Genomic DNA, 13,645 nt, shown 5'->3' on the forward strand with positions numbered 1-13,645 from the left:
AGATGCTGTATTACTTTAAATGATAGGTACTTCTCTACTCAGCTATTTTTCTTCCGTATTAAAGATCAATAAAATTAGTTTTCTAACTGGAAAAGTAGAATAAAGTCTGAAAAACATTATGAAACAATAAAAGACACTAATCTCATTTAAACAAAATCATTTGAATTTTAATAAATTGCCCTATAATTTATAGAAAGGACTTAGAAACACAGTTGCAGAGTTTCCATCAGTAATATTTAAGAAAAGATAAACTGGGAGGCACCACATGAGGAGACTGATATTTTTCTAAAAAAGTTTATGTCCTAAAAATTGTGTGTTGATATACTCAATGCCAATGCTAAAAACTTTCTAGAACTAAAAACTAAAGTAATTGACTAATGATCTCTTACAAAATACCTCTTATCTCTCTCTTTCAAGGACCAGGCAGAATCCCTAGGTAAAAACCACAGGAGACCAGATCACAACTCAAGGTAAATTTCATTAAAATTTACAGTGGCCCAAACTTGAACCATCATCATATCTCCATGTCTATTGAGAATGCACGCAGGGCACAGACATTGAAGCAGAGACACTACCACAGTCTGAATGGCAATGGAGGGGACTCTTTTTGGGTGGAATTGTATTTAGACCATCTCAGATATCAGTCCCAATTCTTAGTTTCTGGAGTTCTATGCAGCTGTCTTGGGTGAATGGAATAGACCTGCTTAAAAAGCATGAATTTCTTTGAATGCTTTCTAAGTACCCCGCCCCTCCCCATTAGCCCTTGGTAGGAGATGGTATCAGGTAGTAGGTCCGGAGGAGCATGGAAGCGCACATGTGCATCTTTGGTGAGGGTGGAGATGGAGAAAGCATTGCTCTCTATAAACCTGGGCTGTGTGGATCATCAACACAATCCACTAAGAAGACCAGTGAGGTTTAGATTCTCTTGGTGTTAAGATTTATCCGCCTCACTTTTAGTCTCTGAGAGGTCTTTGCTGCTCTTATGGATTTGGAGGCTCTGAATCATTGAGAAAATCTCCTTTGGTTTGTTGCTGTTGTCTCGGCCCCCACTCCTGCTGAGGAGTCAGTTAGGTGTTTTATCGATCATCCCACATGCAGAGACATCTGCATCGGCTTTATCACCACTGTGCTCATGGCCTTCAGTTTCTGCCTTGTGGGAATACAGGGGCTATCCAGCGTTCCTCAAGATTTTGAATAGATGCATTTGTAGGAATACATTAGTTTTACATGGCAAAAATTATTTGAAAACTACAGGCCTTATGAAAAGCAGGAGTAGAGTTACTTATAAGATAGCTCTAAGAGGTATGTATATGTATATGTGTGCATGAATATTGAGATGAGTGGTTTCAGGCATACACTGAAGTGCAGTTGCATAGAGTCTGTATGACAGACTCTACTCAGCAATCTCTTAGCTTCCTTTATTTACAAACCAGGAAATTCAGCTGTTTTATTAAAGCTGGATGTGAAAGCTGAAGTGCTTTGCCGACACAGACATCAAAGGGACTTACATGTACTTTCCCCCTTATGTTTTAGCTAGTTTTTCCCTTCATGCCTGATATCAGTCAGAGAGAGTGCTAGAATGTAATGCCTCACACCTCAGAGATTAAACACCTTCTCAGCTGGTATTTCTGTTTCGACTTCATTTCCTGCCACCTTCTATCATAAGCACCTTGCACCATGTCATGTACGCTCTAGGTTCTGTCTGAGCAATGAGACTGTGTTTTTCAAAAACATTATTCTGCAAATAAGTAGACTCTGCCTTGTCTTTGACGTGAGCTTAGTTGCTGAATGAATAGCTTTGTTGGACATCAAGATAAGATTATAATAGAATCTATAATAGCACTGCCAATCACGGATGGCAGAAAGGCTGTTATTCTTGGACTGTTGTATTTGTAAATCATGCTAGATTTCCCATGGCTTAATCTAAAAATGCTACCCTGTCAGTTGTGGAGGCTTACATTTTGAGTTCCCAAGAAAAATATTTCAGAAAGAACATCCTACTCTTCTTTACTAAGTAATAAATAAGTTCTAGGAAGGACTTATATCATCTAAGGAATTACTCAGGTGGCGTTTTTCACTTCTGTACCTAACCCTGTAGGATCCAGGCAGTTACCACATTCACTTGCATGAAAGTGATTCTTATTTGTATGGAAAGTTGTATTTTTGTTGGTTTGTTTTAGTTTTCCTTTTGCTTGAATTGGAAGCACATGTCTTGAGATGGGCGATGAAGTGTGGATTTTGGAGCTCTATGTCCAGGGGACAGACCTAGAAGAAGGAAGGGGCAGGTTGGAGGACCAGTTAGGGGTGAGGAATCAACTCTTAGAAGCAAGAGGACTTGAAGTTAGGTATTAAAAGAAAAAAAAAAAAAAGGAAGTGTTTTCAAACACTCTATAGATCTTCATGGAGTTGGTATGTTTTTAAGGGTAAAATACTAAGATATAGTGAAATAAATCAGATTTTGTGTTTCATTTGCCTTATATCTTGAGAGATATTTCTTTTTTTTTTTTTTTTTAATTTGGAGAAGGTGGCTTTTCGTATAATTTTCTGCCTACTTTCATATCCCTTCTCTATACACCTCGGTCACTAAAAAGCAAAGTAATCATCACTGTGTAGCTATAATAACAAAGGGGCTGTGGACTGTTTCTTTCTAAGAAAAAGACCTATTTCACAGTATGTTCCTATGTAAAGTCCTATTGTGAGTTTAGGAATCTAAAATCCACAAATGATAGTAACATTTTATAAATAAACACTTCAGTGAGTCAATACTTAATGGGACTCTAATAATAAGGCCAATTTAGATTTAAAAAGAACATCAGATCATTTTGCTCAATCATTGCAGTTGTAAGATAAGCAAAACGAGGCTCAGAGAAATTGAAAATTGTGTCATATTTTTTTTTAACCTGGGTTAGATGTGAAATCCTGATTTCTTGAATGTTATTCCTGTATTCAAGCTCTTGAATATGTTTGGTATCTGCTTTAATGGAAATGTTCATAACCAAACCTACCTATTTTGTATATATACAAAATTTTTTCTAAACCAGAAACATGTCTGCAATCATAAATTGTCAATTGTAATGAAGTAACAATAAACATCTAAAATATGACCAATTTCCTCTATCAAAAAAGAAATTCTAAATATTGAGTAACCGAACAACCAGTAAGAAAACTCCAGTTCATAACAGCTATGCTCTCCAAATTACAGCCACAACCTTAGAATAACATCAGACACAGACTAAAATTAGGTAATGTTAGCTTGAAAAAAACAATTCCCTCACTTGTGAAAGTGGGAATTTGACCCACCCATAGTTGTTATATAGCTATTAAGAGGTAGAGTTTTCTGACTCCAGGTTCATTAAATACTTAAATTTCTGGATAGTATATTGAAGGCATCCTCGTCTCCTATGTCTCAGTCATCGACCACTAAAAACTGCCTATGTGAATTGATTAATTCTAAAGTGGAAAATACATGGTCATTTCTGACATTTTTGCAGCCTCCCTTAGAGCCCAGCACAGACTGTGTAGGGTACATGCTACTAGCACTATTCAACTCTGTAAATCAAGATGTATCTGGATCACTATTTTCCCCAAATTCATTCTGCTGAATGTTCCAAAGGATATTAACGGATGTGGGTAAAGGGTTTTATGGAACATACTTGGGAGAGGTAATATGCAGTTTCCCAAAATTCTAAACACTGAACATACTTCACTGTGTATCTTTTAGGATTAAAACACACTCTGGGCAACTTGTTGAAGACCTGGGATTATTCTGAACTTGTCCAAGTACACTTCTTCTACACCAACCACGGCACACCTTTAGGAAAGATCCTTCTTCATTAAAGTTCTGTAGAACTTTTTTCAGCCTTTGACAAAACTTTGGATGGGGGTGGGGACGTATTTCATTTCATTTAATCCTCTTTGCTACAGATTTGGTAGATACACTTCTGGTTAAATTTTGGGTATTGAAACTTGCTTCCTCTCAAACATTTTAAAATACCAAATGTCAACAGTGTCCTGAGACTAGAATGATGAAAATTAAGTCTCTTAAAAACCTAGTACAGGAAAGGAACTCAGTGCACTCCCTCTACAAAAACAGGAACATGGAAACTGGGATGTATGGCTCTTAACCCAGAAGACTTGCTACCACATCCAGCTGCCTCATCCTCTCCAATCCCATCTTCAGGAGAGTGTACTGAAACCAAAGCTATAAAGAGAATAACTGAAAATAATGCAATGTTTTTAAAACATGTGCTGGCCAGTTTTATTAAAGAAAAATTTTGCACAATTTACTCTTCATCACTCTATTCTGGCATGCTTCTAATGATATTAGAAAATAAAACACAATATTTTCACAATTCAGTAAATGGAAACTGGTAATCATCAAATTAACAGTGGTTATCTTCAAAAGTTATTACACTAGCTGTGCTGTCATTTCTCGAGGTTGATTGAAGATACCAAGAGCCATAGACCCTTCCCACATGGGAGGCATCATATAAATCAGACTTGATTTTATCACCAGCAGTTTATAAAACCAGACCTAAGGAAAGAATTAGGTCTGGGAACACATGCATGGTCTTAATATAGCAAACGTTGAACTGACGGTTACAAAATCAGAACAGCAAGAATATTTGCAGTATTTTATCAATTAATTAAAAATTCATAAGTTTAAAACATAATATGATGTATTATTTGTAGGTATTTCTATAAAAAAAGAAGTTCTAGGGGCGCCTGGGTGGCTCAGTCGTTAAGCATCTGCCTTGGGCTCAGGTCATGGTCCCAGGGTCCTGGGATCGAGCCCCACATTGGGCTCCCTGCTCTGCGGGAAGCCTGCTTCTCCCTCTCCCATTCCCCCTGCTTGTGTTCCCTCTCTCGCTGTCTTTCTCTGTCAAATAGATAAATAAAATCTTAAAAAAAAAAAAAAGAAGTTCTAAAAGATTAAACTTATTTGAAAAAATTGCATATTATAAAATGATTTATTTTGCATCATAAATTTTAATTATAAAACATTTCCACAGATTTTTTTTCCTATGTATTTTTCACAAAAAAACATGTGAAGTAAGTGGCTATGGACTGCACTTCACAGATAAGAATTCTGAAGCTCCAGACTGAAAAGGTACATCTAAGATATCAGGACTGGATCTCAGGCCCAGGGTTCCTGACTCCACACCCCAGAGCTCTTTGCCTTGTCTCACAATTTGCTCTTAAATGGTTAATTGACCCACCTTTCCTACCTCCATTTCTTATCTCTCAGATTTTTTCCAGTTCAGGAAATAATAATGAGAATTTTTAAAAACCAAAGAGGTAGTAGTAGTTCCCTATATAGAGGCAGTGACATCCTGAGGCCAGTTCATAGAGGCTTGAAAGTGTCCATTGTTAAATTTACAGCAATTTTGCTCTTTGTTAAATAGCCATTATCAAAAATTAAATTACATAAACTTGTAATTGAACATTTTGTTAAAAACAAAGGTAATAAATATTGGGCTTGTCACTTCCTAGTTATTTTACTCGTTTACTATTATCTATGCTTTTGATGTTATTTACATCTGTGGTGACTGTATGGTAGAAATACTATGTCTGTTATCTGCTTTTCACAGTTCTGTGTTGGTAGTTTGGAGCCAACCATAATGGAAGTATTTATACCATGAAAATCACAAATGCTACAATTATTGCTTTGTTCATTATCTGGACTTAAAAAATGGAGAAAATATTAATAACGCAGATTAAACTGAAAATTTTCTTGTGTCTGTAGCTGTTAGATTGTGAATGGCTCATAAAATGGAGAAAATATTGGTCTAGTATATGACACCACTATCTGATTCAGCAAAGAAATTGCTCATGTCAGTGAAAATTGAATGAAGTCTGACAAACGTCCTTGTTGTTTTACTTTAGACTCACTCTGTAATGCAAAAGAAAATATCAACTAACATTTACATCAGAACTCCACTTATTTGTCAGTGACATGAGAGACTTCTTTTTGGAGTAGGATCATAATTGAGCATTTATACATAGTCTAACTTTGTGGCACTATTGTTGGGGATAGAATGGAAGGAGAAGCTTGTGACAATAGATTTTGTAAGAAACAAAGTCACACCGAAGTCCTTGGTATGGAATTTACAATGATGGTTATTACATATGTTATCATTATTTGTAAGTTGGGTGCTAATGTTCTTAAAGCAGTACCTTTTATATTAAATTGTTTCTCCCTTGGAGAACTGGTTGTTAAACACTTAGCATACCACAGGATGGAGGGCATGCTTTATTGGAAGATGAAGCACTCTACAGATGAGAGGGATACCAGAGAAATCTATGCTTGTCACTTTGTAATTCTCTTTGAACAAGAGCTCTAATTATGTATAACGATGCCAGTTTTATGTAATAGACCTCTGTGACCTTTTCCTATATTGTACAGGGAGGGACTCTTTTCTACCTGTGAGGTGTCAGCTTCAAATGCCAGAATGTATTTTCATTGTAAAAAGTTACCAACTTACATACACAAATGGAGGACAAAAAAACCACCCAAAAAACCTCTCATTAGCTGTAGGTTAGCTTGGCCAGGGTTCCCAATACTCTTTCTTAACATTATCCTTTATTTCCCTTTCCTAGTACCCAGTACCATACAATGATGTTATCTTCTGGAACTAAGACTCTCAGCTCTGGTGCATCTTTGGTCCTACAGGGCGTCACTCCATTGATGTGACTTCTCCAGAATTAATCATAATTTACCTTTCATTCTATCCCCCTGGGGTCCCATGTTATATTATGCTACTGTAATGATAGTCACCAAAGAGTCACTGCCATCCTCTGTCCAAGTAATATATGTTCACCTTTACACATGTTTGTTTTCTGGTCATGATTTAACTCCTATTGTTAGCTCAAGGGTTGGGATTCTAAGCATGTGGCATAATGGTAGTGGTGGAGAATATTCAATAAATAATGGTGGATTGATTGATAGGATGTCCTTCTAGACTCCTTCAATTATATCACTTCCAACTTCTGTCCTGAAGGCCAAATTAGCCATATTTCTCTCCCCCCAATTATTGAATTTTGAATTAAAATTAATTTATATGAAATCCAGAATTGCAGATTGGTCATCTACTAGTTTTCTGGTAAAGTGTTCTAGAGGGGAGAGGGGTGGGGGGATGGGTTAGCCTGGTGATAGGTATTAAAGAGGGCACGTACTGAATGGAGCCCTGGGTGTTATACACAAACAATGAATCATGGAACGCTACATCAAATGGTGATTAACATAACATAATAAAAAAGTTAAAAAAAAAAGCTATCTTGGGCTTTAGAGCTGGCTTGCTTTGTCATTCATACATGCCCCGTTGGTTTTTATTTGGGGTTTAACTTGTACTGTAGTTAATCGTATTTAAGTTCCATTTGTAAAGGCCTTGATGAGACAGCAGAAATGTCAAAAGAGAAGAAATCATGAGATGCCATGGTCTTTTGATTTCCAATTGAAGAGTGGAGGTTAGTTATAGGTCAAAGTGAAGGAAGGGATGTTTTGATGTCATAAGAAGCTTGCTAAGGTAAAATAGGGGAATCTTACTGAAGATACATTCTTCCTTGTAAACCTTCTGTGGCTACTGTATGATTTAAATAGGAATGTTGGGGTGTTATATATATTTAATATGTGAAATAGTTAACTGAATATGAGCATTACAGAGAGAGGTGGGTGAAGGAAAGTACTTTGTAATTAGGTAGGCTGGCTTCCAATCCTAGCTATGCCTACTCAGAAAACTTAATCTCTCTCAACTTCAATTTTATTATTTGTAAAGTTGGAGATTATTTATGATGTACCTACTTCGTTGGGCTGTTTTAAATATTAAATATGATAATAAACATAAAATGCTTAGCAAAATTTCCACTCACAGACGTTGATGGAAACTTTTTGCAAAGAATATTTCCATGATGCAAAACCTTATTGGGAAGGCAAGTTGGGGAAGTGTTTCCCTTCAGAAAATCTTTTATTTCATGGACTACATGATGACTTTCCCTGTTATTATTCTAAAATGGTGCTACTTCCTAAAAATATTTTAATAAACTACAAATAGACTTAGCTACTTTAGAAGTGATATGTTGAGTTTTTGAGGGATTGCTCAAATATGTTTAGTCTATGCAATCTCTGAAGGTTAAATTACATTGGGAATTCTCTTTTTGTTACAGATCATGAAGATCTAAGGACAGTGTGTCATATCACAGGGGGAGGTTATGGACAACAGTAGCACGGTCTGCTGTCCTGGTGCGTTGAATTCCAAATCCAGCGTAATAGTTTCCGTTTTAGATATGTGTTCTCTGTGAATTTAAACTTGTTATTCATAGCAGGTTCTAGGTGTATTCTGTGGCGATTCCTGAAAGATTTGTCTGTCCCTTTCATTTGAAGTAATTTTTCTGTGTTATCAACAGTTCACACAAACATCAAGCTTTTCCAGAATTTACATTTTAATCTCTGTTATATTAACAGATTGTAAGTGAAGAGTGAGTGCAAAGACTAAGACTATCAGGCCTTACTTACCTGGTCAGGTGAACGCCCTCCCCCACTCCTGCCCCACTGGGACATTATTTCTATAGTTTGCTCCTTGGAGCCTGAAGAGGTCTGTTGTTACAGAGGGTCACTGTGAGGTCCAAGTATTTATGAAAAGACTGCTTTTGGAGGTTTATGAGGCACACTAGCAAGTTGTTTGATCCACTGTTTTCCTCTTTTATTGCATAATACCTATACCTGGTATCTTTGTGTTTGATGAAGCATGTTTTAGGAAACTTTGCTCTGGATTACAATCCCTTAGCAAGGGGCAAGAAAAAAACCTGAAATTGCATTTAACAAGTTCTAAGAGTTGATTTAGAATGAGAAGAATTGGGTTTGAGCTTTTATGCTGCAATTTTACAGCTAGAAAGCATTGGGCAAGTTATTTCATTTCTCTAAGTCTCAGATTCCTTTTCTGTAATAGCATAAAATACCCAATACGTATCTCCATGTTTTCATAAATATTATATAAACTAGTATCAGTGAAAATGATATATAAAGCCAATGGCTGATATTTATTGACTCCAATACTTCCCTCATAGATTTATTGGGGCTTACTTAACATACACATGTTAATGAGCTTAGGTCTCCAGTGTCTCAGCCCATGATAAATTAGAATTAGAAAAAACAGCTAAAAGGTAGTAAGGCAGTTAGAGAACAGAGACAATAAGAACAGCAACCCCAGAATTGAAAAGCATTCTCATTATATTGATAGGTGGCAAGTAGTCATTGGTTATAGTTCATCAAGAAGTGGTTAAATGATGATAGGAGGCTTCCATTTAAAAATGGACGGGGTATAATATTTTAGGGAAATACCACAAATGTTCCTTTAGATCAAGGTCTCTTTCTTACACGTATTTGAACATCTGCCTTTTGTACTAAGGTCAGGACATACTGAGATCTCTAAATTTCTGCTTAATATTTTCAGTGTTAGTTAACTGGTGCTTTCTTTATTTAGAGTAGTTTTTCTTTAAAAATTCTAGATTAACAGTGTTGTACTCTTTGAAAAAATAATACTGTCAAACAACTTAAAATCTGATTTTTTAAATAAGATTTTATTTATTTGAGAGAGAGAGAGAGAGCAGGAGAGATCATAAGCAGGGGGACAGGCAGATGGAAAGGAAGAGGCAGACTTCCCCACTGAGCAGGGAACCCAATGTGGGGCTCGATCCCAGGACCCTGGGATCATGACCTGAGCTGAAGGCAGACGCTTAACCGACTTAGCCACCCAGGCACCCCTAATGTCTAATTTTTATATAGGTTACAAGTAGAATAGAATATATAACATACATATTTATTAACAATGAAAGTATAGGAATTATATTTATTCATAGGGAATATATTTGTGATATCCTATTGAGAGAAAAGAGCAGGTTCTCAAATAATATAGACATATTTATTTATTTATTTATTTATTTATTTATTTATTTAAAGATTTATTTATTTATTTGAGAGAGCGAGAATGAGAGAGAGAGAGAGAGAGTACATGAGAGGGGGGAGGGTTAGAGGGAGAAGCAGGCTCCTCACCGAGCAGGGAGCCCGATGCGGGGCTCGATCCAGGGACTCCAGGATCATGACCTGAGCAGAAGGCAGTCGCTTAACCAACTGAGCCACCCAGGCACCCCAAGACATATTTATTTAAAAATATATACACAAATAAAAAATTGGCCAAAAACTTAGTGTTGATTTTGTCTGGATAGTGACATTATGGTTAGTTCTTATCTGATTGTATTTGCTTATCTTTATGTTCCAGTTTTTCTGCCATCCGTGTATAATCCAGTGTGGAATACTTTATACCAACCTAACTAAAAATAAAATCTTTACCCTGATATTTTTGACGATCTTAGTCCATTTGGGCTCCTGTAAAAAAGATACTACAGATTGGATAGCTTATTAGCAACAGAAATGTATTTCTCACTTTTCTGAAGACTGAGAAGTCCAACGTCAAGGGGTTGGCAGATTCAGTGTCTGTGAGGGCCCACCCTCTGTTTTATAGATGGCATCTTCTCACTGTGTCCTCACATGGTGGAATAGGGATGAGTTAGAGATCTCTGTGGGGTCTCTTAAAGAATACTAATCCCTAGGGGTCCCTGGGTGGCTCAGTCAGTTTTTTGGTTGCTCAAATTCCTTTCAGTCCCTCTGCCTATTTGCCTCCCTGAGTGTCATAGTCTCTGAGGAGATAGTGGACTGTTTCTCCCCCAATCAATCAAGTTCTTACTCAAACCGGATTTTCTGAAAGATGAAACATATACATCAACGAACATCTGAAACCCATTAATCTTAACACCCCATGGGACTCTTTAAAAAGTTTCTACCTCCTATTTTAAATCATTAAGCAAAATGAATAAAATGAAAAGGGAGTAAGAAGGACCTTGTAAAAACTGTAAACAGTTTTGTAGATCATCTTTCAGCTGGGGTCTCTAAGCAAACATGGCTCTAAGCTTTTGAATGATTATTCAGTATCGATGCCATGCCATTAGTAACATAGAAGGGATATAAAATGTTCTCAGTATGCCATCTCTTACAGATAAATCTTAACAGGTACCAAGAAGGACTCATCAAATACTACCTGGGAGACATGGCCTTGAAAGCATAACCTGTGAACATAATCCGTCTGAGACAGCACTGAACTCCAGGTAAGAGATAAATGACATAACCAATAATGCACAGGGTTCTTGAGAGATTTTATTATTCTCCTTTAGTCAAATTTTCTTTTGTCAGAGAGAACAAGATCACAGGCTAAAAGTTACTTTCCCATAGCTCCTCCATAGCACTCTGCTGTTGGTCACTGTGTTTATATTTAATGATGAGGAGGGTGAGGAAGAATCTTGAGTTAATATCACTGTCAGATTATTAATTCCTTTAAAGTCCTTGTGATTTGTTGCCCTTAAAAAATTAATGAAGTATTCATGTTACACTGGTATGGAGCAGTAAGCCTAGTAGGCTAGTTACTGGTCACATGTGGAAGGGTAGACTATTCACTGAAAGCCATGTATTTCAAAAGTTAGGTAGTTTCCAAATGCAAGCAAATTATATGATTGAATAATTTTAAAATAGATATATTGATGCCTTTTTATTGATTATCAAAGGGGGTAGTCTTAGGCTTCTATGCAGAGGTTTCTATTTCTCTCATTCTCTTTTACTTGTGTTTTGCTGATTAGCCAGATAAATTGTGGATTTGCAACAGTAACCCTGGCCAGAGATGGTCAAAAGGATTCAGTCCATACAGAGTCTCCTCTTGTTCCCTTCCTTAGCTCACTTGCTTTGCTTTTCTGGTGGTTTTGTTATTAACTCCTTTTTTTTTTTTGTCTGTTTTTTATTAATTTTTGTTCTCTGACATCCCCCCTTTCCTTTTATTTTCTCAAGTGTTTCTCCTGTGTCTTCTTACCCTCCCCATTGCTTTTTGCCCATCACGGTTCTCATCTTCCCCCCCACATCAGCCTCAAATTCTGCGTTCGCTCATCATCTCCTCCCGGCAGTGCCTGGTAGTTTCCTCCTCTCTCTCATTGTTTCTTTTTAGTTCATTCTCTCCCTGCTTTCTGACCCACAAGGAGCCACTTCAGCAGAGTCTTATCTAGGCGGGGGACGTGACAGCAAGTGTCTCATGTCCTGCGTCGCTGAGATCTGGCATCTTGACAGAATCAGAAATCAGGGTTTCATGAGAGGTGGATTTCGACTGCAGGATAAGGGCACTGTGTGTGGCCTACTCTGATGGGCACCAGGGAATGGACACAGCACATCTGTCGGTCCTGGGCTGCTTGGTGTGTTTCGGTGCTGAACACTTCCATGCTGATTGTAACGGGGCAAAGTTAGAGTCCCTGGCACTCCATCATTCAGCTTATGCCATACATTCTTCCCAAATGAATTTGCACAACTTGCTGCCTTAATCTCCCCTCTCTTAAAACTCCTTCAAAACTCCAGTTACTGCTTTGTGCAAATCCTTAGCACTTCTTTCTTGCTGCTGAATGAAAGCCCATTCCAACTTTTCTTCTTTTTCTCGCTCATACTCTTACCATGTATTTATTGATGTTTTCTCCCAAAGTGTCCTCATTTTTTGAGAGACTCCCTCTAGCTTTTCTAGAAGGATTTACCTCAGTTGAACAGCCATAATCCCCAAATTTTCTGTGCCCTTGGTAAAGCTCAGCTTTATTTTATGCTTTCCCTATGTATTAATTTTAATCTCATCTTCCCTTCTCTCTAATATTATCAGCTCTGTTTATAAGCTTTATACCCATCTTGCCTATGTCTAGTAAACATTAATTTTTAATGAGGATATAATTTCACACTTTAAAATTTTTATACTTAAAGCAATCTTAGTGATTCTACTGATGTGTATAAATAAAAGTACTACAAGAGGCAGTGTTCATAGAAGAATTTTGTAATATTATGTTAAATTTTTAAGGAGTAAGTGGTCTTATCCGTGCTCTTTTCCCACAAAAAGTACAAGGACAAAACACATTCTTTGGTAGTTACGGTCTCTATCCCAAGTCCTGAAGTTCAGCTCTCCTTTTAAGTGCTTCAAGTGAGTGTCTTTAAAAATGGTCTGTTGGTAGAACATACAATAGTTTCTGTGGTTTGGACCATTCAGCTCTTTCTAAGAGATGTCGGGGGCTCTTTTATATTTTTAAATGCCTTTTATTTTTGTGCCTATGGTATAATTTCCCAGATTGGTTTTTGGACACTATTTTTATTTTTTTATTTTTATTATTATTTTTTTATTTTTATTTTTTAGATTTTGTTTATTTGACAGAGAAAGACACAGAGAGAGAGGGAACACAAGCAGGGAGAGTGGGAGGGGGAGAAGCAGGCTTCCCTCTGAGCAGGGAGCCCGATGTGGGGCTCAATCCCAGGACCCTGGGATCATGACCGGAGCCCAAGGCAGACGCTTAACGACTGAGCCACCCAGGCGCCCCTGGACACTATTTTTAAAGTCAAAATCAACTGGATACTTCAAGTACCCTAATGAATAGCTGCTAGGAGAAACTGATGTTTTGGACCCTTAGTAGACATTTAAGCAGACATGTTTCCTATAATACCCATGTCCTTTTCAGAGAGCGTGTTCTAACAGCCACTGCTGAGTGGACAGCCACCCATGTGACAGCCACTTCAAACCAGCCACAGCTT

The 13,645-nt window shown here is 37.3% G+C and overlaps 2 long non-coding RNA genes and 1 other non-coding gene across 3 annotated transcripts in view; 2 read left to right on the forward strand and 1 right to left on the reverse strand.

Moving 5' to 3' along the window:
- Nucleotides 1-433: 433 nt before the first annotated feature.
- LOC118000641 lies at nt 434-11,088 on the forward strand. The gene is made up of 3 exons (XR_004676517.1): nt 434-470; nt 8,164-8,239; nt 11,063-11,088. It is a non-coding gene; the product is annotated as an uncharacterized LOC118000641 (long non-coding RNA).
- LOC118001709 lies at nt 4,505-4,631 on the reverse strand. The gene has a single exon (XR_004676814.1). It is a non-coding gene; the product is annotated as a small nucleolar RNA SNORA72 (small nucleolar RNA).
- Nucleotides 11,089-11,118: 30 nt separating the features above from the next.
- Nucleotides 11,119-13,645, forward strand: part of LOC118000640 — an 87,472-nt gene continuing 84,945 nt past the window's right edge. The window contains exon 1 of the long non-coding RNA XR_004676516.1: nt 11,119-11,157. This is a non-coding gene — a long non-coding RNA (uncharacterized LOC118000640). The remainder of the gene's footprint in view (nt 11,158-13,645) is intronic.

Source organism: Mirounga leonina, unplaced genomic scaffold (genome assembly GCF_011800145.1).
Source record: "Mirounga leonina isolate KUSES-001 unplaced genomic scaffold, KU_Mleo_1.0 Mir_53, whole genome shotgun sequence".
In the NCBI taxonomy this organism is placed as follows: domain Eukaryota; kingdom Metazoa; phylum Chordata; class Mammalia; order Carnivora; family Phocidae; genus Mirounga; species Mirounga leonina.